This window comes from Pimephales promelas, chromosome 13 (assembly GCF_988280905.1).
Source record: "Pimephales promelas chromosome 13, fPimPro1.hap1.1, whole genome shotgun sequence".
NCBI classification, from domain to species: Eukaryota; Metazoa; Chordata; class Actinopteri; order Cypriniformes; family Leuciscidae; genus Pimephales; species Pimephales promelas.
The window spans coordinates 4,093,361-4,120,910 of record NC_142781.1 but is presented as its reverse complement, the minus strand read 5'-3'; the positions used below and the strand labels follow the sequence as shown (position 1 = coordinate 4,120,910).

Below are 27,550 nucleotides of genomic sequence, written 5' to 3'. Positions count from 1 at the left end.
CTAAACTAGCAATTTTTAAGACGCATCAGTGCAAAAATGCTGGAGAGGATGTAGGCATGGTGTCTCTTTTTAAGTCTTTGGTGAAGTCAAAAGTGATCATTGAATATACCTATTATCGTAACACCAATAATATCTCTTATTTTGAATGGAGATGGGGTGTTGGAGCAGTTCTGGTGACTATAAGTGAATCAGGGAATTTGGTTTTTAATTGGTGATTTTTGTTTTGTTTTTTTTATTTATTGGATAATTTTTGTTTAGTTTAGTTATTCTTGCAAATTAAAGAGTGTTTAAAAGTCAAAGTCTCTCTCTCTCTCTCTCTCTCTCTCTCTCTCGTTTCCGGTGCACGCTGGGAGTGTTTGGGTGTGTGTGAGGGTGTCGGGGAGTGCGGGAGTTCTTTTTTTCGTATTCTATTTTTTCTACTGCACTTAAATTAAAATGTATTAGACGAGGAATACGTTTTGACTAAGGAAACAAAGTTTTTGTTTCTTTGGAAACTTTTGTGTCGGCACCGAGATGGCATCTCGCCCCGCGGCCGCGGAGGTGGTGGTGTCACCTGTGTCGCTCCGTCACGGCGTCAGGTGTGTGCCTGCTCAAGGCGTGACGGTGGAGGATGTGTTGCTGGTGGTTGGAGAACTAATTGGATACGAAAACATTTCTTCGGCGTCGAGGATGAATAAGGCGGTAGTGGTGTTTGTAAAGGAGGAAGAACTGGCAAATCGGCTGATAAGTGAAGGAATAGTGGTAAGTGGAGATTTTCTTACTGTTTCACCGCTGGTAACGCCAACGACTCGTATCACCGTGTCTAACGTTCCTCCTTTCATTCAGAATGATGAAATTGAAAGAGCGTTAGCAAGATATGGGAAGTTGGCAAGTGGGATTAGAACTATTCCACTGAGATGCAGAAACGAAGCTTTGAAGCACGTAATGTCTTTTAGGAGGCAAGTATGTTTTTTAATCAGCCGGAGCTGGATGTATCGTTTAGAGTTGCCCACGAGGGAAAAACGTATGTAGTTTATGCCAATACTGGTAGCATGAAATGCTTTGAGTGTGGGGATATTGGCCATAAGCGGATGGCGTGCCCTCATAAGGCCCAGGATAGGCAGGAGGAGGTAGCTGAAGCTGAAGCTGAAGCTGAAGCTGTTGTTGGTGAGGATGTTCAGGGAGACAAGGAAGATGTCCATGTTAATACTGATGAGACAAATGATGAGAGAGTGCCAACTCCGATTACATTGGAAAGGAACGTTGTTAATGCTGTTTTGATTGAAAGTAATTTTCAGAAAAATGGTGTTGATGAAAACGAGTTTTCTATTGGACAAGAAGAGGTGTCTAAAATAGGAGAAAGTAGTGTAATGATGACTGAGGATGTTAACAAAGGAAATGTTGAAAGGGTTCAAACTGATGATTCTGAAGTATCTAGAAGTGTTGACATGTGCAATGATTCTGAAATGGGAGATGATGATAATTTCTCTGAAATGTCAGATATTGGTTCACAAATCATGGAGGATACTTGAAGAAATTAATAACTTTTTAGATGCAACTTTTGGAAAGACTGTGGAAGTCAAAGATTTCTTCCCAGACATAGAGAAATTTATAGCGTCAGTGACTTTGTTGCAAAGAAACGTGAGTCTTGATGATCTTAGTAAGCAGAAAAGATTTCGGTTAAGAAAGATCCTAACGAAGTTAAGAAAGAGCAAAGCAAACGCTTCACAAAATGATTAAAGCACACAGGGTGTTGGCTATCTATTTTCTCACTATATTCCTGTCCCTTTTACATCTTTCCCTTTTTATGGAGTTTTTGAGAGCAGGCTCCTTAAATATAAATGGGGGGAGGGAAGGAAATAAGATGGCAATGGTGTCAGAATTATGTAGAATTAAGAAGGTGGATATTATTTTTTTACAAGAGACACATTCCAATACAGATAATGAGTCAGAATGGGATAGATGGTGGGAAGGGAAATGTGTGCTAAGCCATGGGACGAATTTGAGTTCTGGTGTAGCCATTTTGTTCTCAAAAAATATAAATGTGAATGTTTTAGACGTAGATGAAGTTGTAAAGGGAGGAGTATTATTAATTCATATAGAATTTAAGGGAACTGTGTTTGTGCTTATAAATGTTTATGCACCAAATATTGGGCCTGAGCGGGTGGAGGTTTTTATGAAACTAAAAAATGCTGTTCAAAAAATTGGATATCAAGTGTGTGTTATCATTGGAGGGGACTGGAATTGTACGGTCGATTTTACAATTGATAGGAATGGGAAGGAACCTCATTTATGAGTCTAGTGTGGTATTATTAAAAATTATAAAAGAGCTTAATTTAATTGATATTTGGAGGAAAAGAAATATAGGAATCAGACAATATACATGGGTCAAAACATCGGAGAATAGGATAAGTGGGGCAAGACTTGACAGATTTTATATTGATGGAGGATGGAATAATAAGGTGATGAATACTGCTATTTTACCTGTTGGGTTTTCAGATCACCACTTGGTTTTATTTGATTTAAACATGAAGGCAACTACAAAGCCAAATTATTTTTGGCACTTTAATGTTAAATTATTAGAAGATGCTTTATTTTGTGATAGTTTTAAATTATTCTGGAATAAATGGAAAATGCAGAAAGATTCTTTTGAAAACATGTGTCAGTGGTGGGATGTTGGCAAAGTACAAGTAAGAATATTTTGTCAAAATTATAGTTCACATAATACAGCAAGAGTGAAGTTTGCAGTAAAAAGCTTGGAGAAAGACATTCAAAAAATTGAAAGTACTATTTTTAATAACAATGAACCTGAGCAGACTGAGCTGTTAAATAAGAAAAAGAAAGAACTTGGCTCGTTATTACAGCAACAAGTGAAAGGAGCAATCGTAAGGGCGAGAATCTGTTCTATTAAAGACATGGACGCTCCTACTTCATTCTTTTTCAACCTTGAAAAAAAAAAGCTCCCAACAAAAACAATTATATCATCTTCAACGGCCTGATGGGACTATAACGTCAGATCCGGTGGAAATGAAGAAGCTGGCTGTTGACTTTTACAAAAAACTGTATGATGCTGAGAGCTGTGATGTTGAGAGTGCTTCTGATTTGCTGAGTGATTTACCTCAGATGGAAGATGAGGGGAGAAGATCACTGGACAGTCAAATAACTTTTCAGGAGATTACAGAAGCAATGAAACAGTTATCAAGAGGACGTTCTCCGGGAATTGATGGACTGCCAGTTGAGTTTTACCAAGCTTTTTGGAATATTTTAGGACAAGATCTCTATGAAGTACTAATTTAAAGCATCAGAAGTGGAACTCTTCCTGTAAGCTGCCGGAGAGCTGTACTGTCTTTGCTTCCCAAAAAAGGAAATCTAGGTCTTTTAAAGAATTGGAGACCAGTTTCTCTATTGTGTTTGGACTACAAAATACTGTCAAAGTGTCTAGCAAATAGGTTAAAATGTTATTTGGAGTTACTGATTCGAAATGATCAGACATATTGTATTCCCAAAAGGTCAATTATGGATAATCTATTTTTATTAAGGGATGTTATTGATTTTAACCAATTTAACAATTTAAACCTGGGTATTCTTTGTTTGGACCAAGAGAAAGCATTCGATCGGGTTGACCATGTGTATCTTCTTAAAGTTTTAAAACAATTTGGATTTGGAGATAATTTTATATCTTATATTAAGTTGTTATATTCAAATGTTTTTGTGATGGTTAAAGCTGGTGGAGGACTAAGTGCACCAATACCGGTATCAAGGCAGGGTTGCCCTCTTTCTGGACAATTGTACAGTCTCGCTATTAAGCCATTGTTGTGTAGGATAAGGAGAGAACTGAATGGAGTTTTACTTCCTGGTATTAATGGTAGTAGGGTGTCATTGTCTGCTTATGCGGACGAAATCACAGTCTTTATTACAAATCAAAATGATGTTGATATTTTAACAGAAATTATTCAAAAATATGAGAGGGCATCTTCAGCAAAAATGAACTGGGGGAAAAGTGATTGGCTTATTATTGGCCAGTGGGGAGTGGTGGGACCTCCAAAACTACCGGGTGGATTGCTGTGGGTAAGGGAAGGGTTGAAAATTTTAGGTGTTTTTTTAGGAAATGCAACATTTAAAGGGAAGAATTGGGAGGGAATGCTGGAAAAAGTGAATGCTAGGTTGTCTAAATGGAAATGTCTATTACCACAATTGTCGTACAGAGGAAGAGTTCTGGTGGTAAACAACCTGGCTGCATCTATCTTGTGGCATAGACTCATGGTACTGGAGCCACCTGATGAGTTGATCTGCAGGATACAAAGGACCTTTGTGAATTTCTTCTGGAGTGGAGAACACTGGATTCGCGCAGCAGCACTTTATCTTCCAGTTCAAGAAGGAGGCCAAGGTCTGGTGGATGTGAGGAGCAGAATCTGTGCCTTCAGAATCCAAGCAGCACAGAGATTTCTCTACCATAAGGACTTGGTTTGGTCTCAGACTGCGACGGCATTTCTTCAAAAAGCTGGGGGTCTTGGATTAGACAAGCATTTATTTTTAATGAACCTGGAAAGGATAAACATGTCTGAGCTTTCACATTTTTACCGGACACTTTTGCATTCATGGAGAACTGTTTTTAAATTTGAAAGAGAGGTTGATGAACCTGGGAACTGGGTCCTAGAGGAACCTTTATTTTTTAATCCAATGACTCAAACAAGACTTTTGTCTTCTGTAAGTGTAAGTTCATGCTTGCAGAGAAATGGAATTGTCAAGCTGGGACACCTCTTGAATAGAGATGGATGGAAGTCGTTGGAGGAACTTAAAAGATTGACTGGCTTGAGATCCTCACGTTTGACACAAAAGTTGATGGAGGAGATTGTCAATACCTTACCAAGTAGTTACAGAAAGTACATTGGGAGAGGAACTTTGATGGACATGACGAATGAACAGGAACTCCCAGGAATTAAAATCTCTCATCTTGTAAAGACAGAAAATGAAGATGAAGATGTGGGGTCAATTCTATCTTTTAAAACCCCGCAGCTGCATTATTTTGTGTCTGCATCGAAAAAAGCAATATATATCTCCACAGTTAAAGTTTTATACCAGGACTCTCTTAAAGTGTGTATGTCAGGTTAAATTTGTAATTATGATTAACACAAAATAGTTAGGGGAAAAACACGTTTGTCAAGTTGGTGTAATGTTTTGTATGTTTTTCGATACCTAAAGGCAGAATATAAGATGAAAAAGTTCGTTACTTTCAGTACTCACTTAAAACTGCTCCTCCCCCCAATCGAATCACTGATGTCATAAGAGGGAGACGTCTCCCCAGGTCGCTGAGAGTGAGTCAGTGAGCTGTGTTGGTAATTGTACGAATGATAGAGCAAGATAATTATTTGATTAGGACATTTATTCATTTAGTTATTTAAGTTAGGTAGTTAGTTGGGTATATGCAGGAAATAGGTTTGCCAACCTCAATTAAACCCTGAAGAAGAAGAAAAAGAAGAAATGTATGCAGGCGTATTATCACGATGGTGAATTACTGCGTTTGTACTGGGTGCAAAAACACCGTTAAAACCGGTCACAGAGTCCACTTTTTGATGACAGCCGCGAGACTAGCTCTCAGAATATCAGCACTTCGGCAAACCTGACTGTGGCGAGGGGGCGTGAGTCTGTAGCGGCTGCGGGAGAGAAAGGACGGAGCCGCACGGTGAGATTAGTAGATCAAGTGCAGATGATGAACACCTGTGTTTGATTGCAGTAATTTTCCGTGGAGAGACCGTATATAACCGGCGAATGAGAGAGCGAGAGAGAGAGAGTTGGACTGGGACTTCACGCGGCTACTTCAACCGAGACTGAGAAGCAAGTGTTGGATCGCGTGTTTGTTTATGGTGGCGAATGCGCTACTGTGCGCCTCGTTTCTTTTTTGTTTTTTTTCTGAATAAACGAGTCCCAGTCACGCCGACCCTGTCTTCTTTCCACATACTGAACCTCTTCACACTGAACTATAGGCTACCGCACATCTCTACCGCGTATCTAACAGTAGTTCCGCATTAATTAATTTGCACGCGAGTTTTATTTATTTCAACCCTGTATTCTCCGTGTATTCATGCACCGAACCGTGACGGCCGTACGTTTCGGTTCAATACGAATACATGTACCGTTCCACCTCTTAAGTTATTGCCTATAGTTTACCAAGACACCTGACCAACTCTCCACTGGTTCTCTTCACACCAGATATTTATGTTTCTTCAAAAGGAATTATTTAAATTTCTGTTTGGTTCCTCATCTGTCTCACGCCTGGGAGGCTCAAAATTGTAAGGTTGTGGGCCATCGTATAGGTTTGAGGGGGATTTTGGATCTCCTCAGACTCAACTCTCCATACTTGAATAGAACGTTTTTGTCACATCTCCCTCTTATGACATCACAGGCAGCTCCACTGTGTTTTAAAAATATGATCTTGACAGAAATGGCTATAAAACTTAATGTAGGGCAATTACAGTAATAATTTTAATGATAATTACATTTTCACTCAGACATCTAAACATTATTTAATATATCTAAAAAAAATTTTTAACCTGACATACACACTTTAAAGGACAAAAAATCTCCAAGTGGCCAGGTTTGTTGAAGCCGGACTTCCTCGTGAGGGACAGGTGGAGAGCCCTGTATAAGCCTCCCATAGAGAAGCGTACCGCTGATCTGCAGTGGAGGCTTATCCACGGGGCGATAGCTACGGACAGACACGTGGCGCACTTGAATCCAGCAGTGGGGGGACAGTGTAGGTTTTGTGGGATGGTAGAAAATTTGGAACATTTGTTTTTAAGATGTAATAGGCTGAAAGGTCTTTTTAATCTCCTTGATAGATGGTTTCAAGCATTTGATGAAAAATTCTTAGAAGAAGTATTTATTGGGGGTTTGATGTACAGATTCTTAATCAGAAGGAAAGCATGTTTGTTAAATTACTTGATCGGAACGACAAAATTAGCAATTTGGAAGACGAGAAAGAACAAAGGGCTGAATCTTCTTAGTACTGATGCTGAATTAATGTTCAAGAACCTTGTAGCTGGAAGGTTAAATATTGAGTTTGTATATTATAATCTCATAAAAAATGAGGGGCGTTTTGATGATATTTGGTGTTTTAATAATGTCTTGTGTGAAATTAATGAGGGACGGTTGGTTCTAAACTTTTAATTTGTTTTATTTTTTTGATTGAATATTTGATGATGTTGTGAACGTTTTTAGGTTAATAATAAAGTATTGTTAAATCTCTCTCTCTCTCTCTCTCTCTCTCTCTCTCTCTCTGGAATTCTGGGAGTTTGGGGAATGTGAGCGTCTCACGGGTGAGAGGAGCGTTTCTGGGGGAATTTCCTGTATTTTCCTTTAGTTTCTTTTTGTAGTATTTTTTTCTCCTTCCTTTCTTTTTAGTCAAGTAGTAGTTTTATTTAGAAGGAAAAGTTTCCTTTTGCATCGTGGCGGAGGGCTGAGATGGAGGTTCCGTCCGTGTCGCTCCGCCATGGGGTCAGGTGTGTGCCTGATTTTATAGTGTGTCGGTCGAAGACGTGCTTGTAGCGACTGGTGAACAAACGGGATTCGAAAACATTCTATCGGCTTCCAGGATGAATAAGGCTGTGGTTGTTTTTCTAAAGGATCAAAGTTTCGTGAGTAAACTCATTGTGAGCGGCGTTTGGGTAAGTGGAGCTTTTGTTATTGTTTCGCCCTTGGTATCACAGTCGTCAAGAGTGAACATTTCAAATTGCCCACCATTTATACCTAATGCATGCATTGAAAATGAACTGCAGAGATTTGGGAAAATAGTAAGTGGAATGACACTAATTCCTCTCGGATGCTAAAAGGAAGCTTTAAAACGTGCTGTCTTTTAGGCGGCAGGTATTTATGGTTTTAGAATCTCCGACGTTAGAAATCTCGTTTCGGGTCAAACATGAGGACAAAACGTACATGATCTATGCGAACACCAACCATTTGAAATGTTTCAAGTGTGGTAATGTCGGGCATAAACAAATGGAATGCCCGCATAAGACAAACACTGAAGACGGTATCAGCAAAACAAATGAAAGAACAGGTGGTCAAGGGTGAAGTAGAAACTGCAGATGAAAATAAACAAACAGAGACAGATAATAAACCCGACAAGGAACAGAATGAATCGAGTAGTCATGAACAAGATGAACCAATTGAAGATGTGGGCCAAAAACAATTAGGAGGGAAAAAATTAAGGGAAAAAAGTAGAAAACGCGATGGAGGGAAAAAGAGGATTTTTGAAGAGGCAGGGATAAGTGACGCAAAGAAAGCTAATCTTGAAAGTTCGGTTAATGTCGTTGAGAATCGATTTGATGATATAGGCCAAGGCTACCTCTGTCTCAGCTCTCTGAGAACACTGATGTAGCTGAACTTGGTTGAGGATGATCGTCTTTCTGAAATGTCAGATTTTCCCTCTAATTATGATGAAGATCAGTTATATAATGTAAAGGAAATTAATGATTTCCTTGACGAAACCTTTGGGAAAAAGGTAGAAGTCAAGGAATTTTTTCCTGAAGTGAAAAAGTTTTTGGCTTCAGTGATTAAGATTCAAAAGACTGTTGGTTACGAAGAGTTGAGCAGAAAAAAAAAGATTCAGATTGAAAAAAATGGTAACGAATCTGAGAAAAGAAAAAGTTCTTGAAAACTCTTTATAGTTTATTTATGAAGGAAGCACAAGTGGTGAATAATCTGTCTCTTTTTATCTTGATCTCTCTTTCCCTTTTTCTGTCCTCTTTTTTCATGGAGAGCCTTAGAATAGGATCTATTAATATCAATGGAGGAAGAGATGGCAAGAAAAGAGCATGTGTAAATGAATACAAAATAAAAATATTGATGTTACATTTCTACAAGAGATGCATAGTGATGTCAAAAATGAAGTGGAATGGGAAATGGAGTGGAGAAGTGATTTGTATATGAGTCACGGTACAAATGTTAGTGGAGGAGTTGCGATTTTATTTTCAAAGACAATTAATATAAGTAATGTGTCTGTTAATGAAATAGAAAGAGGAAGAATTTTGGCTGTAGAAGCAAGTGTAAATGGTTTTGTTTTTGTTTTCATTAACATTTACGCACCAAATACTGGAGCAGAAAGGATACAAATATTTAAAAAGTTGCATGAGTTTTTAAAGAAAAATTGTGATGAAAATGTATGGTTGGTGTTAGGGGGTGACTGGAACTGTACAGAAAAGTTTACCTTAGATAGAAATAGTGAAGAATCTCATCCTTCTTCTGCCAAATTTCTACAAGAAGTCATTAGTAAATCTGATTTAATTGATGTATGGAGACAGCAACACCCCACAGTAAAACAATATACGTGGGTAAAGGTTTCTCATGATCGTATAACTTCTGCCAGATTGGATCGATTTTATGTTAATAAGAGTAAAAGCAATAGAATTTTAAAATCAACAATTTGTCCAAATGGGTTCTCTGATCATCATTTATTATAATTGAAATAAATGTTAGGAAGTCACAAAGTCATAGCTATTATTGGCATTTCAATGTGAAATTGATACAAGATGTACTTTTTTTGTGAAAATTTAATGTTTTTTGGATGGAGTGGAAAAAGCAAAAAAGCAATTATGATGATATTGTTCAGTGGTGGGATATAGGAAAATCACAGATTAGAATATTTTGTCAAAATTATACATATAACACAAATAGCAGGATCAAAAAAACGGTGTTTGAACGGGAAAAGGAGATCAAACAGATTGAAAGTGAGTTAATTGTTGGGGATGTTGCGATAGTTAGAAAGCTGGAAGAAAAAAAAAGAAGCTTTAGCTACATTATTCCATGAGAAAGCAAAAGGGGCTTTAATTAGAGATCGCTCCGCAAGGTTAAGAGAAATGGATGCACCAAGATCCTTCTTTTTTTAATTTAGAAAAGAAAGAAAGAGGTAGAAAAATGATGATTCATTTGAAAGATGGAAATGGAAATGTGGTTTCAGATCCAAAAGAAATGAGAAAAATTGCTCTGAGTTTTTTATAAGGACTTATTCGGAGAAGGACTCTGTGATATTGGATGCATGGAAGAGTTGCATAAAGACTTATTAAAGCTTTCGGATGAGCAGAGTAAACAGCTGGACTCTGGACTACAGTTACAGGAACTGTCTGAAGCTGTTATGAAACTTTCAACTGGAAAAACACCTGGGTTAGACGGACTTCCGGCTGAGTTCTATAAACATTTCTGGAATCTACTGAAAGACGAGTTTTTAATTATTGTTATCAAAAATGTGAACTGCCTACCAGTTGCAAAAGAGCAGTGTTATCTCTATTACCTAAAAAAGGTGATCTTGGGTTGCTAAAAAATTGGAGACCGGTGACTGTTTTATGCACAGACTACAAAATTTTGGCAAGGTGTCTTTCAAATAAGTTGAAGCCCTTTTTTAGATCATATAGGTAATGAATATCAAACACATTGCATACCTAATAGAACAATAATGGACAATTTGTTTCTGGTAAGAGATAGAATAGATATTGCATATTTGAATGGGGAAAATGTGCAATATCTATTCCAAGAGAAAGCATTGCAATATCTAGACCAAGAGAAAGCATTTGACCGAGTTAACCATTTTTATTTATTTAAAACTCTTAAAGCTTTTGGGGTTGGTCAGAGTTTCACTGCATGGATCAAAATGTTGTACAATGATGCATCTGTAATGTTGAAAGTGGGTGGTGGGCTGAGTTGGCCTGTTCCAGTGCTGAGGGGAATCAGACAGGGATGCCCGCTATCAGGGATACTGTATTCATTGGCCATTGAACCCCTACTTTGCAAGCTAAGGAAAACATTACAAGGGATTTCAGTCGAAAAACCTACTAAGTTTGCTTCATGAAAATGCTTCAACAGCTAGAGTGAACTGGGAAAAGTGTGAAGGCTTTTATTGTGGACAAAATAGAAATCCACCAGTGCTCCCAGGTGGTGTTAAGTGGAGTAAGGAAGGCTTAAAATGTTTAGGGGTTTATCTTGGAACTGAAACATTTAAGATGAAAAACTGGGAAGGAATGGTGGAGAAGATGTGTAGCCGGTTGTCTAAGTGGTCCTGGGTGCTACCACAGCTATCATATAGGGGAAGAGTGTTGGTCACCAATAATTTAGCAGCTTCGGCACTGTGGCATAAAATGAATGTCTTGGACCCGCCAGATGACATCATTCGTGAACTGCAAAGAAGATTAGTGGATTTTTTTTGGACCGGACAACATTGGGCGAAAGCTGCTATTCTTTTCTTACCAGTGAATGAAGGTGGACATGGGTTAATAGACATTAAAAGCAGAATTCATACTTTCAGGCTGCAAGCAGCACAAAAGTTGCTGTATTCTAACAAGTGCTGGACTGATACCGCTAAAGCACTGTTACACAAAGTTGATATTTTTAAATATGATTCACATCTGTTGTGTAAGCTAACAGAAATGGACTTAAAAGACACTTCTGGTTTCATTTTACTTCTGTTGTAGCACCCTCTGTATAGTTACAGAAAACCTAATAAAAAAAAGAAAAAAAAAGAGGTCGGACTGTTTTTCAAGTTAAGTTTCTGTAGTGTAGTGGTTATCATGTTCGCTTTAACCTGTTAACTGTCACCCCCCCCTTTTTTGAATAGACATGAAAATGCACATTTCGAACTTCAATGGTTGTAATTCAAGAATGCTTTGGAATATAGACATATGATTGGTCTTGTTTTAAAGAAGACATTTGGCAGATTTTTGTAGAAGTGAAATAAATTAAGAAAGTAAAACAGAAAAAAAGTTATAGAAGTTTGAGTTTATGGAAATGTACAATGCAAAAATATTAATTATTCATATTTTACATAAAATATATATTTTCAAAACCTGGGCTACTCTAAAATGTCAGAAAGATCAAAGCCAAAAATCTGAACAAGTTGTGTTTCAAATTTTAGGTTGATATCTCAAAAAATGAGCTTTCAGTAAGATTTTGTTTGAGCGCAGTACCAAACTTTTTCACTAGGGCACAATCAGACTCCATTACTGCCCATATAAGGGCGCCTGCATTTCCATTCGTGTTTTGAGTGATATGAACCATTATTTTCACAATTTTCATACAATTTCTGAAGTAGAGATTCTATTCAGAAGTAGCATGGGAAGTTTGGCAGATTTTGATATGAATTAAACCTCTAAGAAACACATACAAAGAACACGCATGAAAGTCATAGCTAGCTGCCATGTCACAAATGGTGAATTTATTATTTTTTTCTTGATATTTCAAACTTTTCAGACCTTTTTTTTCCAAAATAATTGAATGGATTCTATCTTTTGAACTTTTGGCATGAAAACAAACTGAGGTATCTACCATTTTTTCATGATTTTTCATGTTTACTGCTATTTTAAAATAAAGGTCTGAACACGCCTTATGAGTATGAAAATATTCTTGTTTTATATTGATAAATTATGGCTCCTCTGTAATATATTTTGAAAATCAGTCACCAAATATGGAAACTAGAGATTGTAAGCTTTCAAATGATATATAGTTTGTCAATATTATTTAAGGTATTTACTAAGATATTATTGTTTTAAAAATATAGTGGCAAACGTCCCACCTGTGGGACGGTGACAGTTAAGTGGTTAAGCGCAAGAGGTCCCCAGAAACTGTGGATGCTCTTTGCTAAAATTTCTTATGTGGTTTTCTGTTGAGCAGGTCAGTAGACTTGCAGGGTGATTTGCAGTGTAAACTCTTTAGAAAAGGACTAGAACAAAACAAATGAGCATTGAGGTCTCCTCTAGAGTAAAAAAAAATGTTTATTCTGCCACCAAAAACAGCAGCTTTTTGCCATTTTAAGGACACTGGGCAGTCTATCGTTTCAGTCACTTTTGAACAAGCGTACGCTAAAAGAGGTCGGATTGTTTTTCAAGATGAGTTTCTGTAGTGTAGTGGTTATCACTTTTCAGTTCGAAACTGGGCGGAAACAAGTGAAGGCACTTTTAATATACATACTGAAATTCGCTACAAAGTCCTTGGACTTTTGAAATAGGCGAAGGCCATCGTACCAAGGAGCTGTAGGCAGACTGCCATTCCCAATGAGCTCTTATCTGTTGTTTGTGGAATTTACAAAGATTGTTGCAATGCTTGCAGGAAAGATTATGGGATGGAGCCATCTTCGAAAAAGCACGTCTTACATAATGACGTTTCTGTAGTATAGTGGTCATCACGTTAGCCTAACACACTAAAGGTCCTCGGTTCGAAACCGAGCAGAAACAGCAATTGGGTTTTGACAGAAAATTTAAACTGTTTGCCACAATAGGAGGGCTCAGCTCACTTTTCCTTTATATACTATTTAACAAATGTGCAGCAGAAGATTTCTGTCTGCACCTACAAGACGTGTTTCCGTAGTGTAGTGGTTATCACGTTCGCCTCACACGCGAAAGGTCCCCAGTTCGAAACTGGGCGGAAACCGTGGATGCTCTTTGCTAAAATTTATTATGTAGTTTCCTGTTGAGCAGGTCAGTAGACTTGCAGGGTGATTTGCAGTGTAAACTCTTTAGAAAAGGACTAGAACAAAACAAATGACTATTGAGGTCTCCTGTAGAGTAATAAAAAATCTTTAGTCTCCCACCAAAAACAGCAGCTTTTTGCCATTTTAAGGACACTGGGCAGTCTATCGTTTCAGTCGCTTTTGAACAAGCGTACGCTAAAAGAGGTCGGATTGTTTTTCAAGTTGAGTTTCTGTAGTGTAGTGGTTATCATGTTCGCTTTACACGCGAAAGGTCCTCAGTCCGAAACTGGGCGGAAACAAGTGAAGGCATTTTTAATATACATACTGAAATTCGCTACAATGTCCTTGGACTTTTGAAATAGGTGAAGGCCATCGTACCAAGGAGCTGTAGGCAGACTGCCATTCCCAATGAGCTCTTATCTGTTGTTTGTGGAATTTACACAGATTGTCACAATGCTTGCAGGAAAGATAATGGGATGGAGCCATCTTCGAAAAAGCACACATCTTAAACAATGACGTTTCTGTAGTGTAGTGGTTGTCACGTTAGCCCAACACGCTAAAGGTCATCGGTTCGAAACCGAGCAGAAACACCAATTGGGTTTTGACAGAAAATTTAAACTGTTTGCCACAATAGGAGGGCTCAGCTAACTTTTCCTTTATACACTTTTTAACAAGCGTGCAGCAGAAGATTTCTGTCTAAACCTACAAGACGTGTTTCCGTAAGTAGTGGTTATCACGTTCGCCTCACACGCGAAAGGTCCCCAGTTCGAAACTGGGCGGAAACTGTGGATGCTCTTTGCTAAAAATTTCTTATGTGGTTTTCTGTTGAGCAGGTCAGTAGACTTGCAGGGTGATTTGCAGTGTAAACTCTTTAGAAAAGGACTAGAACAAAACAAATCACCATTGAGGTCTCCTCTAGAGTAATAAAAAATGTTTAGTCTGCCACCAAAAACAGCAGCTTTTTGCCATTTTAAGGACACTGGGCAGTCTATCGTTTCAGTCGCTTTTGAACAAGCGTACGCTAAAAGAGGTCGGATTGTTTTTCAAACTGAGTTTCTGTAGTGTAGTGGTTATCACGTTCGCTTTACACGCGAGAGGTCCTCAGTTCGAAACTGGGCGGAAACAAGTGAAGGCATTTTTAATATACATACTGAAATTCGCTACAAAGTCCTTGGACTTTTGAAATAGGTGAAGGCCATCGTACTAAGGAGCTGTAGGCAGACTGCCATTCCCAATGAGCTATTATCTGTTGTTTGTGGAATTTACAAAGATTGTCACAATGCTTGCAGGAAAGATTATGGGATGGAGCCATCTTCGAAAAAGCACATGTCTAACATAATGACGTTTCTGTAGTGTAGTGGTCATCACCTTAGCCTAACACACTAAAGGTCCTCGGTTCGAAACCGGGCAGAAACAGCAATTGGGTTTTGACAGAAAATTTAAACTGTTTGCCACAATAGGAGGGCTCAGCTCACTTTTCCTTTATATACTTTTTAACAAGCGTGCAGCAGAAGATTTCTGTCTAAACCTATAAGATGTGTTTCCGTAGTGTAGTGGTTGTCACGTTCGCCTCACACGCGAAAGGTCCCCAGTTCGAAACTGGGTGGAAACTGTGGATGCTCTTTGCTAAAATTTCTTATGTGGTTTTCTGTTGAGCAGGTCAGTAGACTTGCAGGGCGATTTGCAGTGTAAACTCTTTAGAAAATGACTAAAACAAAACAAATGAGCATTGAGGTCTCCTCTAGAGTAAAAAAAAAAATGTTTAGTCTGCCACCAAAAACAGCAGCTTTTTGCCATTTGAAGGACACTGGGCAGTCTATCGTATATCAGCAGAAGATTTCTGTCTAAACCTACAAGACGTGTTTCCGTAAGTAGTGGTTATCACGTTCGCCTCACACGCGAAAGGTCCCCAGTTCGAAACTGGGCGGAAACTGTGGATGCTCTTTGCTAAAAATTTCTTATGTGGTTTTCTGTTGAGCAGGTCAGTAGACTTGCAGGGTGATTTGCAGTGTAAACTCTTTAGAAAAGGACTAGAACAAAACAAATCACCATTGAGGTCTCCTCTAGAGTAATAAAAAATGTTTAGTCTGTTACCAAAAACAGCAGCTTTCTGCATTTTTAAGGACACTGGGCAGTCTATCGTTTCAGTCGCTTTTGAACAAGCGTACGCTAAAAGAGGTCGGATTGTTTTTCAAATTGAGTTTCTGTAGTGTAGTGGTTATCACATTCGCTTTACGCGCGAAAGGTCCTCAGTTCGAAACTGGGCGGAAACAAGTGAAGCCATTTTTAGTATACATGCTGAAATTCGCTACAAAGTCCTTGGACTTTTGAAATAGGTGAAGGCCATCGTACCAAGGAGCTGTAGGGAGACTGCCATTCCCAATGAGCTCTTATCTGTTGTTTGTGGAATTTACACAGATTGTCACAATGCTTGCAGGAAAGATTATGGGATGGAGCCATCTTCGAAAAAGCACGTTTTACATAATGACGTTTCTGTAGTGTAGTTGTCATCACCTTAGCCTAACACACTAAAGGTCCTTTGTTCGAAACCGAGCAGAAACAGCAATTGGGTTTTGACAGAAAATTTAAAGTGTTTGCCACAATAGGAGGGCTCAGCTAACTTTTCCTTTATACACTTTTTAACAAACGTGCAGCAGATGATTTCTGTGTGCACCTAAAGGACGTGTTTCCGTAGTGTAGTGGTTATCACGTTCACCTCACACGCAGTTCGAAACTGGGCGGAAACCGTGGATTCTCTTTGCTAAAATTTATTATGTGGTTTCCTGTTGAGCAGGTCAGTAGACTTGCAGGGCGATTTGCAGTGTAAACTCTTTAGAAAAGGACTAGAACAAAACAAATGAGCATTGAGGTCTCCTGTAGAGTAATAAAAAATCTTTAGTCTCCCACCAAAAACAGCAGCTTTTTGCCATTTTAAGGACACTGGGCAGTCTATCGTTTCAGTCGCTTTTGAACAAGCGTACGCTAAAAGAGGTCGGATTGTGTTTCAAACTGAGTTTCTGTAGTGTAGTGGTTATCACGTTCGCTTTACACGCGAGAGGTCCTCAGTTCGAAACTGGGCGGAAACAAGTGAAGGCATTTTTAATATACATACTGAAATTCGCTACAAAGTCCTTGGACTTTTTAAATAGGTGAAGGCCATCGTACCAAGGAGCTGTAGGCAGACTGCCATTCCCAATGAGCTATTATCTGTTGTTTGTGGAATTTACACAGATTGTCACAATGCTTGCAGGAAAGATAATGGGATGGAGCCATCTTCGAAAAAGCACACATCTTCGAAAAAGCTAACCCTAACCCTAACCCACAATAGGAGGGCTCAGCTAACTTTTCCTTTATACACTTTTTAACAAACGTGCAGCAGATGATTTCTGTGTGCACCTAAAGGACGTGTTTCCGTAGTGTAGTGGTTATCACGTTCGCCTCACACGCGAAAGGACCCCAGTTCGAAACTGGGCGGAAACCGTGGATTCTCTTTGCTAAAATTTATTATGTGGTTTCCTGTTGAACAGGTCAGTAGACTTGCAGGGCGATTTGCAGTGTAAACTCTTTAGAAAAGGACTAGAACAAAACAAATGAGCATTAAGGTCTCCTGTAGAGTAATAAAAAATCTTTAGTCTCCCACCAAAAACAGCAGCTTTTTGCCATTTTAAGGACACTGGGCAGTCTATCGTTTCAGTCGCTTTTGAACAAGCGTACGCTAAAAGAGGTCGGATTGTTTTTCAAGTTGAGTTTCTGTAGTGTAGTGGTTATCACGTTCGCTTTACACGCGAAAGGTCCTCAGTCCGAAACTGGGCGGAAACAAGTGAAGGCATTTTTAATATACATACTGAAATTCGCTACAAAGTCCTTGGACTTTTGAAATAGGTGAAGGCCATCGTACCAAGGAGCTGTAGGCAGACTGCCATTCCCAATGAGCTATTATCTGCTGTTTGTGGAATTTACACAGATTGTCACAATGCTTGCAGGAAAGATAATGGGATGGAGCCATCTTCGAAAAAGCACACATCTTAAATAAAGACGTTTCTGTAGTGTAGTGGTTGTCACGTTAGCCCAACACGCTAAAGGTCATCGGTTCGAAATCGAGTAGAAACACCAATTGGGTTTTGACAGAAAATTTAAACTGTTTGCCACAATAGGAGGGCTCAGCTCACTTTTCCTTTATACACTTTTTAACAAGCGTGCAGCAGAAGATTTCTGTCTAAACCTACAAGATGTGTTTCCGTAAGTAGTGGTTATCACGTTCGCCTCACACGCGAAAGGTCCCCAGTTCGAAACTGGGTGGAAACTGTAGATGCTCTTTGCTAAAATTTCTTATGTGGTTTTCTGTTGAGCAGGTCAGTAGGCTTGCAGGGTGATTTGCAGTGTAAACTCTTTAGAAAAGGACTAGAACAAAACAAATCACCATTGAGGTCTCCTCTAGAGTAATAAAAAATGTTTAGTCTGCCACCAAAAACAGCAGCTTTTTACCATTTGAAGGACACTGGGCAGTCTATCGTTTCAGTCGCTTTTGAACAAGCGTACGCTAAAAGAGGTCGGATTGTTTTTCAAACTGAGTTTCTGTAGTGTAGTGGTTATCACGTTCGCTTTACACGCGAGAGGTCCTCAGTTCGAAACTGGGCGGAAAACAAGTGAAGGCATTTTTAATATACATACTGAAATTCGCTACAAAGTCCTTGGACTTTTGAAATAGGTAAAGGCCATCGTACTAAGGAGCTGTAGGCAGACTGCCATTCCCAATGAGCTATTATCTGTTGTTTGTGGAATTTACACAGATTGTCACAATGCTTGCAGGAAAGATTATGGGATGGAGCCATCTTCAAAAAAGCACATGTCTAACATAATGACGTTTCTGTAGTGTAGTGGTCATCACCTTAGCCTAACACACTAAAGGTCCTCGGTTCGAAACCGAGCAGAAACAGCAATTGGGTTTTGACAGAAAATTTAAAGTGTTTGCCACAATAGGAGGGCTCAGCTAACTTTTCCTTTATACACTTTTTAACAAACGTGCAGCAGATGATTTCTGTGTGCACCTAAAGGACGTGCTTCCGTAGTGTAGTGGTTATCACGTTCGCCTCACACGCGAAAGGTCCCCAGTTCGACACTGGGCGGAAACTGTGGATGCTCTTTGCTAAAATTTCTTATGTGGTTTTCTGTTGAGCAGGTCAGTAGACTTGCAGGGCGTTTTGCACTGTAAACTCTTTAGAAAAGGACTAGAACAAAACAAGTGAGCATTGAGGTCTCCTGTAGAGTAATAAAAAATGTTTAGTCTGTTACCAAAAACAGCAGCTTTCTGCATTTTTAAGGACACTGGGCAGTCTATCGTTTCAGTCGCTTTTGAACAAGCGTACGCTAAAAGAGGTCGGATTGTTTTTCAAATTGAGTTTCTGTAGTGTAGTGGTTATCACGGTCGCTTTACGCGCGAAAGGTCCTCAGTTCGAAACTGGGTGGAAACAAGTGAAGGCATTTTTAATATACATACTGAAATTCGCTACAAAGTCCTTGGACTTTTGAAATAGATGAAGGCCATCGTACCAAGGAGCTGTAGGCAGACTGCCATTCCCAATGAGCTCTTATCTGTTGTTTGTGGAATTTACACAGAGTGTCACAATGCTTGCAGGAAAGATTATGGGATGGAGCCATCTTCGAAAAAGCACATGTCCTACACAATGACGTTTCTGTAGTGTAGTGGTCATCACGTTAGCCTAACACACGGAGGGAAGACCGGGGTTCGATTCCCCGACAGGGAAGCTTCTTCTTTACCACGGACAAACACCTTGTATGAGCTCATGCTCTGCCGTGGAAACTGCTGATAAAGCCAACCCTGCCGTTCAAGACTCACCTGAGGGTGGTTAGCTAATTCTATTTGAAAGGTTTTACTTTCAAGATAGCATTTGCATTGGTTTGTAAAAGGTTGTTGCATGTTTGGCCTGAGTTTGTGTGGCATTTCCACTGTTGAATTTCAAATCTGACCAGCAGGGTTCACCAGTGTGGCCATCCGAATGCGTTGAAACAGTTAATCAGTTTGCAAAGCAATCAGTTGAAAGCTTTGAAAAGCTTTGTTTCTCCCACCACTACCCTTTTGTGATTGGTAAACCTTACAATCATGCTGCTGACCCAAGATTTGAATTTGTGAACTGGGAAAACGGCGATGGTTTGACAACCACCCTGCTCCAAACAAAAAGTCTTCTGTTTTTAGACAAACGCATTTAGCTCTGCTGTGAACAGAGCATCCAAAAATACCAATAACTCGCAAACGTTCCCCTCCACGGAAATCTTTAGTAAAAGGCGAAAGATTTATGCGTGAATGAAGAGAAACTCGAGCTGTAACCATGAGACGTTGGGACAATGTGCTATCACACACATGCCACCATGCTCAGCAAAGGGTAATGTCTTGTGCAGGCTCCTCCCACCCAGCTTTTTGTCTTTTTTTGTTAAAAACAATAATTTAGCCATTTCCATTAGAGGATGGAGCAAATGTAATAAGAGATCTGCCCCATCACCAGATGACCGGCAAACCCTGTCTAAGTGGATGTCCCTGAATCCAGTAGTACGTGGAAGACCAGTGTCTAGAATTCGCATGAGATTTTTAGGAACTTTCTGGAGGCTAAATGAACAAACCCTTCATCTCCTTTGATTGCAAGTGGATTCCTCCACAGGAGAGGGAGAGCTCCTCTTCCTGTCCCCCTTGGCCAAAATGAAAGGCTTAAATAACAATAACTCCCATAAAGCATGTCCAGTATTAATTGACTTCTCAACGGCTGAGCATACAATGCCGTACCGCTCAGGGACACTACTGTGACGACCGGTCCTCGTTAGTATAGTGGAAAGTATCTCCGCTTGTCACGCGGAAGACCGGGGTTCGATTCCCCAACGGAGATGCTTCTTCTTTACCACGGACAAACACCTTGTATGAGCTCATGCTCTGCCGTGGAAACTGCTGATAAAGCCAACCCTGCCGTTCAAGACTCACCTGAGGGTGGTAAGTTAATTCTATTTGAAAGGTTTTACTTTCAAGATAGCATTTGCATTGGTTTGTAAAAGGTCGGTTTATGCATGTTTGACCTAAGTTTGTGTGGCATTTCCACTGTTGCATTTCCAATCTGACCAGCAGGGTTCACCAGTGTGGCCATCAGAATGCGTTGAAACAGTTAATCAGTTTGCAAAGCAATCAGTTGAAAGCTTTGAAAAGTTTTGTCTCTCCCACAACTACCCTTTTGTGATTGGTAAACCTTACAATCATGCTGCTGACCCAAGATTTGAATTTGTGAACTGGGAAAATAGCGATGGTTTGACAACCACCCAGCTCCAGACAAAAAGTCTTCTGTTTTTGAACAAACCTTTCGCCTTTACAGTATCTCCGCCTGTCACGCGGAAGACCGGTGTTCGATTTCCCGACGGGGAGGCTTCTTCTTTACCACGGACAAACACCTTGTATGAGCTCATGCTCTGCCGCGGAAACTGCCAACCCTGCCGTTCAAGACTCACCTGAGGGTGGTTAGCTAATTCTATTTGATAGGTTTTACTTTCAAGATAGCATTTGCATTGGTTTGTAAAAGGTTGGTTTATGCATGTTTGACCTGAGTTTGTGTGGCATTTCCAGTGTTACATTTCCAATCTGACCAGCAGGGGTCACCAGTGTGGCCTTCCGAATGCGTTGAAACAGTTAATCAATTTGAAAAGCAATCAGTTGAAAAGCTTTGAAAAGCTTTGTTTCTCTCAACACTACCCTTTTGTGATTGGTAAACCTTACAATCATGCTGCTGACCCAAGATTTGAAGTTGTAAAATGGGAAAGTGGCAATGGTTTGACCACCACCCAGCTCCAAACAAAAAGTCTTCTGTTTTTGAACAAAGGCATTTAGCTCTGCTGTGAGCAGAGAATCCAAAAATACCAATAACTCACAAACATTCCCGTCCATGGAAATCTTTAGTAAAAGGCAAAAGATTTATGCGTGAATGAAGAGAAACTCAAGCTGTAACCATGAGACGTTGGGACAATGTGCTATCACACACATGCCACCATACTCAGCAAGGGTAATGTCTGGTGCAGGCTTCTCCCACCCAGCTTTTTGTCTTTTTTTGTTAAAAACAATAATATAGCCATTTCCATTAGAGGATGGAGCAAATGTAATACGAATCTGCCCCATCACCAGATGACCGGCAAACCCTGTCTAAGAGGATGTCCCTGAATCCAGTAGTACGTGGAAGACCAGTGTCTAGAATTCGCATGAGATTTTTAGGAACTTCCTGGAGGCTAAATGAACAAACCCTTCATCTCCTTGGATTGCAGGTGGATTCCTCCACAGGAGAGGGAGAGCTCCTCTTCCTGCCCCCCTTGGCCAAAATGAAAGGCTTAAATAACAATAACTCCCATAAAGCATGTCCAGTATTAATTGACTTCTCAACGGCTGAGCATACAACGCCGTACCGCTCAGGGACACTGCTGTGACGACCGGTCCTCGTTAGTATAGTGGACAGTATCTCCGCCTGTCACTCGGAAGACTGGGGTTCGATTCCCCGACGGGGAGGCTTCTTCTTTACCACGGACAAACACCTTGTATGAGCTCATGCTCTGCCGTGGAAACTGCTGATAAAGCCAACCCTGCCGTTCAAGTCTCACCTGAGGGTGGTAAGCTAATTCTATTTGAAAGGTTTTACTTTCAAGATAGCATTTGCATTGGTTTGTAAAAGGTTGGTTTATGCATGTTTGACCTAAGTTTGTGTGGCATTTCCACTGTTGCATTTCCAATCTGACCAGCAGGGTTCACCAATGTGGCCATCCGAATGCGTTGAAACATTAGAGGATGGAGCAAATGTAATAAGAATCTGCCCCATCACCAGATGACCGGCAAACCCTGTCTAAGAGGATGTCCCTGAATCCAGTAGTACGTGAAAGACCAGTGTCTGGAATTCGCATGAGATTTTTAGGAACTTTCTGGAGGCTAAATGAACAAACCCTTCATCTCCTTGGATTGCAGGTAGATTCCTCCACAGGAAGGCTTCTTCTTTACCACAGACAAACACCTTGTATGAGCTCATGCTCTGCCGTGGAAACTGCTGATAAAGCCAACCCTGCCGTTCAAGACTCACCTGAGGGTGGTAAGCTAATTCTATTTGAAAGGTTTTACTTTCAAGATAGCATTTGCATTGGTTTGTAAAAGGTTGGTTTATGCATGTTTGACCTAAGTTTGTGTGGCATTTCCACTGTTGCATTTCCAATCTGACCAGCAGGGTTCACCAGTGTGGCCATCCGAATGCGTTGAAACATTAGAGGATGGAGCAAATGTAATAAGAATCTGCCCCATCACCAGATGACCGGCAAACCCTGTCTAAGAGGATGTCCCTGAATCCAGTAGTACGTGGAAGACCAGTGTCTGGAATTCGCATGAGATTTTTAAGAACTTTCTGGAGGCTAAATGAACAAACCCTTCATCTCCTTGGATTGCAGGTGGATTCCTCCACATGAAGGCTTCTTCTTTACCACGGACAAACACCTTGTATGAGCTCGTGCTCTGCCGTGGAAACTGCTGATAAAGCCAACCCTGCCGTTCAAGACTCACCTGAGGGTGGTAAGCTAATTCTATTTGAAAGGTTTTACTTTCAAGATAGCATTTGCATTGGTTTGTAAAAGGTTGGTTTATGCATGTTTGACCTAAGTTTGTGTGGCATTTCCACTGTTGCATTTCCAATCTGACCAGCAGGGTTTACCAGTGTGGCCATCCGAATGCGTTGAAACATTAGAGGATGGAGCAAATGTAATAAGAATCTGCCCCATCACCAGATGACCGGCAAACCCTGTCTAAGAGGATGTCCCTGAATCCAGTAGTACGTGGAAGACCAGTGTCTGGAATTCGCATGAGATTTTTAGGAACTTTCTGGAGGCTAAATGAACAAACCCTTCATCTCCTTGGATTGCAGGTAGATTCCTCCACAGGAAGGCTTCTTCTTTACCACGGACAAACACCTTGTATGATCTCATGCTCTGCCGTGGAAACTGCTGATAAAGCCAACCCTGCCGTTCAAGACTCACCTGAGGGTGGTAAGCTAATTCTATTTGAAAGGTTTTACTTTCAAGATAGCATTTGCATTGGTTTGTAAAAGGTTGGTTTATGCATGTTTGACCTAAGTTTGTGTGGCATTTCCACTGTTGCATTTCCAATCTGACCAGCAGGGTTCACCAGTGTGGCCATCCGAATGCGTTGAAACATTAGAGGATGGAGCAAATGTAATAAGAATCTGCCCCATCACCAGATGACCTGCAAACCCTGTCTAAGAGGATGTCCCTGAATCCAGTAGTACGTGGAAGACCAGTGTCTGGAATTCGCATGAGATTTTTAAGAACTTTCTGGAGGCTAAATGAACAAACCCTTCATCTCCTTGGATTGCAGGTGGATTCCTCCACAGGAATGCTTCTTCTTTACCACGGACAAACACCTTGTATGAGCTCATGCTCTGCCGTGGAAACTGCTGATAAAGCCAACCCTGCCCTTCAAGACTCACCTGAGGGTGGTAAGCTAATTCTATTTGAAAGGTTTTACTTTCAAGATAGCATTTGCATAGGTTTGTAAAAGGTTGGTTTATGCATGTTTGACCTAAGTTTGTGTGGCATTTCCAATCTGACCAGCAGGGGTCACCAGTGTGGCCTTCCGAATGCGTTGAAACAGTCAATCAATTTGCAAAGCAATCAGTTGAAAGCTTTGAAAAGCTTTGTTTCTCCCAACACTACCCTTTTGTGATTGGTAAACCTTACAATCATGCTGCTGACCCAAGATTTGAAGTTGTGAACTGGGAAAGTGGCAATGGTTTGACCACCACCCAGCTCCAAACAAAAAGTCTTCTGTTTTTGAACAAAGGCATTTAGCTCTGCTGTGAGCAGAGCATCCAAAAATACCAATATCTCACAAACGTTCCCCTCCACGGAAATCTTTAGTAAAAGGCGAAAGATTTATGCGTGAATGAAGAGAAACTCAAGCTGTAACCATGAGACGTTGGGACAATGTGCTATCACACACATGCCACCATGCTCAGCAAGGGTAATGTCTGGTGCAGGCTCCTCCCACCCAGCTTTTTGTCTTTTTTTGTTAAAAACAATAATATAGCCATTTCCATTAGAGGATGGAGCAAATGTAATAAGAATCTGCCTCATCACCAGATGACCGGCAAACCCTGTCTAAGAGGATGTCCCTGAATCCAGTAGTACGTGGAAGACCAGTGTCTAGAATTCGCATGAGATTTTTAGGAACTTTCTGGAGGCTAAATGAACAAACCCTTCATATCCTTGGATTGCAGGTGGATTCCTCCACAGGAGAGGGAGAGCTCCTCTTCCTGCCCCCCTTGGCCAAAATGAAAAGCTTAAATAACAATAACTCCCATAAAGCATGTCCAGTATTAATTGACTTCTCAACGGCTGAGCATACAATGCCGTACCGCTCAGGGACACTGCTGTGACGACTGGTCCTCGTTAGTATAGTGGACAGTATCTCCGTCTGTCACGCGGAAGACCGGGGTTCGATTCCCCGACGGGGAGGCTTCTTCTTTACCACGGAAAAACACCTTGTATGAGCTCGTGCTCTGCCGTGGAAACTGCTGATAAAGCCAACCCTGCCGTTCAAGACTCACCTGAGGGTAGTTAGCTAATTCTATTTGAAAGGTTTTACTTTCAAGATAGCATTTGCATTGGTTTGTAAAAGGTTGGTTTATGCATGTTTGACCTGAGTTTGTGTGGCATTTCCAGTGTTGCATTTCCAATCTGACCAGCAGGGGTCACCAGTGTGGCCTTCCGAATGCGTTAAAACAGTTAATCAATTTGCAAAGCAATCAGTTGAAAGCTTTGAAAAGCTTTGTTTCTCCCAACACTACCCTTTTGTGATTGGTAAACCTTACAATCATTCTGCTGACCCAAGATTTGAAGTTGTGAACTGGGAAAGTGGCAATGGTTTGACCACCACCCAACTCCAAACAAAAAGTCTTCTGTTTTTGAACAAAGGCATTTAGCTCTACTGTGAGCAGAGCATCCAAAAATACCAATAACTCGCAAACGTTCCCCTCCACGGAAGTCTTTAGTAAAAGGCGAAAGATTTATGCGTGAATGAAGAGAAACTCGAGCTGTAACCATGAGACGTTGGGACAATGTGCTATCACACACATGCCACCATGCTCAGCAAGGGTAATGTCTGGTGCAGGCTCCTCCCACCCAGCTTTTTGTCTTTTTTTGTTAAAACAATAATATAGCCATTTCCATTAGAGGATGGAGCAAATGTAATAAGAATCTGCCCCATCACCAGATGACCGGCAAACCCTGTCTAAGAGGATGTCCCTGAATCCAGTAGTACGTGGAAGACCAGTGTCTAGAATTCGCTTGATATTTTAATGGAACTTTCTGGAGGCTAAATGAACAAACCCTTCATCTCCTTGGATTGCAGGTGGATTCCTCCATAGGAGAGGGAGAGGCATACAATGCCGTACCGCTCAGGGACACTGCTTTGACGACCGGTCCTCGTTAGTATAGTGGACAGTATCTCCGCCTGTCACGCGGAAGACCGGGGTTCGATTCCCCGATGGGGAGGCTTCTTCTTTACCACGGACAAACACCTTGTATGAGCTCGTGCTCTGCCGTGGAAACTGCTGATAAAGCCAACCCTGCCGTTCAAGACTCACCTGAGGGTGGTAAGCTAATTCTATTTGAAAGGTTTTACTTTCAAGATAGCATTTGCATTGGTTTGTAAAAGGTTGGTTTATGCATGTTTGACCTAAGTTTGTGTGGCATTTCCACTATTGCATTTCCAATCTGACCAGCAGGGTTCACCAGTGTGGCCATCCGAATGCGTTGAAACATTAGAGGATGGAGCAAATGTAATAAGAATCTGCCCCATCACCAGATGACCGGCACACCCTGTCTAAGAGGATGTCCCTGAATCCAGTAGTACGTGGAAGACCAGTGTCTGGAATTCGCATGAGATTTTTAGGAACTTTCTGGAGGCTAAATGAACAAACCCTTCATCTCCTTGGATTGCAGGTAGATTCCTCCACAGGAAGGCTTCTTCTTTACCACAAACAAACACCTTGTATGAGCTCATGCTCTGCCGTGGAAACTGCTGATAAAGCCAACCCTGCCGTTCAAGACTCACCTGAGGGTGGTAAGCTAATTCTATTTGAAAGGTTTTACTTTCAAGATAGCATTTGCATTGGTTTGTAAAAGGTTGGTTTATGCATGTTTGACCTAAGTTTGTGTGGCATTTCCAGTATTGCATTTCCAATCTGACCAGCAGGGGTCACCAGTGTGGCCTTCCGAATGCGTTGAAACAGTTAATCAATTTGCAAAGCAATCAGTTGAAAGCTTTGAAAAGCTATGTTTCTCCCAACACTACCTTTTTTTGATTGGTAAACCTCACAATCATGCTGCTGACCCAAGATTTGAAGTTGTGAACTGGGAAAGTGGCAATGGTTTGACCACCACCCAGCTCCAAACAAAAAGTCTTCTGTTTTTGAACAAAGGCATTTAGCTCTACTGTGAGCAGAGCATCCAAAAATACCAATAACTCGCAAACGTTCCCCTCCACGGAAATCTTTAGTAAAAGGCGAAAGATTTATGCGTGAATGAAGAGAAACTCGATCTGTAACCATGAGACGTTGGGACAATGTGCTATCACACACATGCCACCATGCTCAGCAAGGGTAATGTCTGGTGCAGGCTCCTCCCACCCAGCTTTTTGTCTTTTTTTGTTAAAAACAATAATATAGCCATTTCCATTAGAGGATGGAGCAAATGTAATAAGAATCTGCCCCATCACCAGATGACCGGCAAACCCTGTCTAAGAGGATGTCCCTGAATCCAGTAGTACGTGGAAGACCAGTGTCTAGAATTCGCTTGATATTTTAATGGAACTTTCTGAAGGCTAAATGAACAAACCCTTCATCTCCTTGGATTGCAGGTGGATTTCTCCACAGGAGAGGGAGAGGTATACAATGCCGTACCGCTCAGGGACACTGCTGTGACGGCTGGTCCTCGTTAGTATAGTGGACAGTATCTCCGCCTGTCACGCGGAAGACCGGGGTTTGATTCCCTGACGGGAAGGCTTCTTCTTTACCACGGACAAACACCTTG

General features: G+C 40.7%; 8 non-coding genes across 8 annotated transcripts; 3 read left to right on the top strand and 5 right to left on the bottom strand.

Moving 5' to 3' along the window:
• Nucleotides 1-14,481: 14,481 nt before the first annotated feature.
• On the top strand, nucleotides 14,482-14,554 carry trnav-uac (transfer RNA valine (anticodon UAC)). Its single transcript has one exon. It is a non-coding gene; the product is annotated as a tRNA-Val (tRNA).
• Nucleotides 14,555-15,629: 1,075 nt separating this feature from the next.
• trnav-uac (transfer RNA valine (anticodon UAC)) lies at nucleotides 15,630-15,702 on the top strand. The gene has a single exon. It is a non-coding gene; the product is annotated as a tRNA-Val (tRNA).
• Nucleotides 15,703-16,442: 740 nt separating this feature from the next.
• On the top strand, nucleotides 16,443-16,515 carry trnav-uac (transfer RNA valine (anticodon UAC)). Its single transcript has one exon. It is a non-coding gene; the product is annotated as a tRNA-Val (tRNA).
• Nucleotides 16,516-19,655: 3,140 nt separating this feature from the next.
• Nucleotides 19,656-19,771, bottom strand: LOC120485677 (U5 spliceosomal RNA). Its single transcript, XR_005623971.2, has one exon. It is a non-coding gene; the product is annotated as a U5 spliceosomal RNA (small nuclear RNA).
• A 1,535-nt stretch (nucleotides 19,772-21,306) lies between these two features.
• On the bottom strand, nucleotides 21,307-21,422 carry LOC148974783 (U5 spliceosomal RNA). The gene has a single exon (XR_016146313.1). It is a non-coding gene; the product is annotated as a U5 spliceosomal RNA (small nuclear RNA).
• A 2,883-nt stretch (nucleotides 21,423-24,305) lies between these two features.
• On the bottom strand, nucleotides 24,306-24,421 carry LOC148974782 (U5 spliceosomal RNA). The gene has a single exon (XR_016146240.1). It is a non-coding gene; the product is annotated as a U5 spliceosomal RNA (small nuclear RNA).
• A 1,017-nt stretch (nucleotides 24,422-25,438) lies between these two features.
• Nucleotides 25,439-25,554, bottom strand: LOC148974781 (U5 spliceosomal RNA). The gene has a single exon (XR_016146293.1). It is a non-coding gene; the product is annotated as a U5 spliceosomal RNA (small nuclear RNA).
• Nucleotides 25,555-26,946: 1,392 nt separating this feature from the next.
• Nucleotides 26,947-27,060, bottom strand: LOC148974780 (U5 spliceosomal RNA). The gene has a single exon (XR_016146281.1). It is a non-coding gene; the product is annotated as a U5 spliceosomal RNA (small nuclear RNA).
• Nucleotides 27,061-27,550: the final 490 nt, after the last annotated feature.